The sequence below is a fragment of the Gossypium hirsutum genome, chromosome A12 (genome assembly GCF_007990345.1).
Source record: "Gossypium hirsutum isolate 1008001.06 chromosome A12, Gossypium_hirsutum_v2.1, whole genome shotgun sequence".
NCBI classification, from domain to species: domain Eukaryota; kingdom Viridiplantae; phylum Streptophyta; class Magnoliopsida; order Malvales; family Malvaceae; genus Gossypium; species Gossypium hirsutum.
Window position 1 is genome coordinate 101,394,796 of NC_053435.1, and position 3,111 is coordinate 101,397,906.

Below are 3,111 nucleotides of genomic sequence, written 5' to 3' on the forward strand. Positions count from 1 at the left end.
TTGATAATATCACATCAAAGAACTAAGTTCCTCTTCATAATGATAATGATAAAAAAAAAATAGTAAATTTCACAACTAATTTTTTTTAATATTAATTTCATTATAAATTCTTATCATATTTGTTTATTTTTTATACAACACTTAGAATTATCTATAGCCCCTCCCTAACCCTTAAATAGGAGGATAATATGCTTCAGAGCACTCGAACCCACGTTCTCCTGTACTGATAGTAATACCGATACAAATCAAACTAAAACTCAATCGACATCTCAAAACTAAATATAGATGTTAAACTATCAATTTATTAAAAAATTAATACTGTAATAATCTTTCTTTTGAATATAATTTCTCAATCATTTCAATAATATTGATTTTAAAAAAAATACAATAATTATTTTAAGAAATTTGAATTACTTTTTTTCCATAAAAAAAATTCACTTGAGTTCTTACAAATCTTCTAACTATTCTAAAATTACTTGCTTAATAAACTATGAATCTACATAATTAGAGGTGCTCATGGGCCTGACCTGGAAAATGGGCCTAAAATTTTATCTAAACTCGACCCAGATAAAAATGTTAAAATTTGGGCCCAGCCCGCCTGTATTAATTTTTATATTATTTTTATATAATTTTTAAGTATATATAATACATCAAAAATACTAAAAACATCAAAATAAATATTTCCTAATAAATTGAAAATAAATTTTTAAAAATATCTAGACTTAAATAACACTAAGATATGTACAATTTAACAAGCAAATACTTCTAAAATAATAAAAAAATTAAGAAATGCCTTTAAAATAATAACAAAATTAAAAATAAAATAAGCTTTATACAATATTCAAACAACAACAACAAAATAATAGCAATATAATCGTAAAATAGTAGCAAAATAGAGAGAAAACAATAAGAAAATAACATTCAAAAACAAAAAAAATACAATTTTTTTTTGTCTTTTAGTGAATTCGGGCTGGGCTAAAATACCTTATCCGAGGCCCGGTCTATTTTTTAAACGGACCTTATTTTTTTGTTCAAGCTCATTTTTCGAGTTTATATTTTTGCTCAAACCCTCTCATATCTTGGACAGGCTTTAGGGTCGGGACAAGTAGTTCTATATATAACATATTGTAGGTAGGAAAGGAGAAAAATGAAAAAGAGAATGAAAAATTGACTTAAGTTTTGGTTGTTGTTTTCACTCAACCATATGATATTTTATTAAAATGAAGAAAGTAGTACATCCATTTACAGCCATCAGCAGTACATGTTTTGCTACAAAAAACAGAACTTGCCAACTATTGACTTCTCTACAAACATACACAATTTTCACATTTCTAAGCAACCCAATATAATTTATCAATAGATTTAAATGTTGCAGCAAATCTTCAAGGACAAAACAGCATGAAACTTTTTAAAGCATGCGTAACCTTTATTTTATGAATTTAAAAAACAAATGACATTAAAATAAAAAAAAGTAAAAAGTTTGTAACCTCAATAAAAATAAGAGTCGACTTAAAAAACATAAAGATGAAAATACAATAAAGTAGTTTAGTTTTAACTATATGAGAAATCATAAAATTAGGTAGACAATAAAAGGAAAATATAAATAATTAGATGAATCTTTTCATCTTAAAAGCTTTAGAAGAGTTTATCCTTAGATCTGTATGGTCAAGAGAGCTTCAATCTTAGACTTTAAATATAGTCCATAGAATCAAGATCTAGAAGGTTTCGGTCATCATCTGTTTTGTCAAGTTTCATGGTAGACATCAAATACATGGGGCTGAAACATTATCCTCCTCTACTGCAATTGTGAGTATTCACAAATTTTCAGCCAAAGATATATGTTATCCCATTACTAATGCCTTGAAATCTCCTTAATAGGATACAATGTTTTTCACTTTTTCCTTTTTTTTTTTTTTGTTGAATAAGGAAGTGCCTAACATGCCTCAGCTAGAGCTAACATGGGATATCCGACCAACACCAACACCATCAATTAACAGCTTCCAACTCCCCGCTAATGGCGTACCCAGCAGCTGCAGAGCAAACGATCGCATCTTGAAATGTTTCGCCACAAAATCCACTACCTTGTTCACTTCCCTGCAGCACATGTCGGATCTCTACAGTCCACTGCCGACCAAGCATCTGTTGCACTGAGTTTCATAGATTCCGCAAACAATTCTCCTCTGGTGTACTGCTCTGTAGCAGGTTAATGGCCTCCAAACTATCACCCTCTAGCTCCACAGGCCGATACCCTTGTTGCCAAGTCAAGTGAAGCCCCTCAGCCACGCCTGCAGCTCTGCCTGCAAAATCGAACAGAGACCATTATTCCTCCCAAATCCTACTCTCCAACTCCCCCACTCATCCCGATCAATGACTTTCACTTTGATCATTAATTAATGGAGTTTTCCTATTTTGGGGAGCCAACTACCATTCTTACCCCACTTCATGCTTCTTCTATACTCCAATTTCTTTTACTTGAAAATGAAGCACAGTGTAGAAATGGTGGGGATACTTTGCAAATAGAAATGGTGGCTAAAATAGTGTTCGGAAATGTGGTTACAGTTTTAATCACGAAATTAAAAGAATAAATCTGAAATAAAACTCAACATGATCTATCATCCCAATAAAATTTTAACTAAATTAGATCAATTTTAATTTGGACTAACCTATCATGTAATTACTTTTATTATATACGTGATGTTTATATTTTCTAACATCTTTAATCTAAGCAAAACTTAAATTTATATATCACTTAAGCTCAGTTGACATAGGAGTCACAATCTAATCACTTTTATATAAAGTAACGCTATGTCTTCACATATAGAAAGTGATTTTACTTTTTCTGTAAGTAATCAAATTTGATTCAGAATAACTAAACATAAGTCTTAAATTTCAACTCAATTGATTTCCATGTTTTGAATTTTAACTAGTTTAAATATCTTCCAAATAGATAATTCAATATTTAATTTGTCAACTCTGAAAATAAAATATTACTTGAAGTTGTGGGGGCTGTTTTAATCATAGAATCAGCCAAAAAAAAAAAACTTTCTTTGCCTTCAAATATATGTCAACACAAAAAAAAATTGTGTAAATCCTTTTTTACAGGTTGATGAT

The 3,111-nt window shown here is 29.7% G+C and overlaps 1 long non-coding RNA gene across 1 annotated transcript; it reads left to right on the forward strand.

Annotated features, from left to right (window-relative positions):
- The first annotated feature begins 1,199 nt into the window (after positions 1-1,199).
- Positions 1,200-2,662, forward strand: LOC107933458 (uncharacterized). Its single transcript, XR_001693630.2, has 2 exons — positions 1,200-1,806; positions 1,927-2,662. It is a non-coding gene; the product is annotated as an uncharacterized lncRNA (long non-coding RNA).
- The last annotated feature ends 449 nt before the right edge of the window (positions 2,663-3,111 follow it).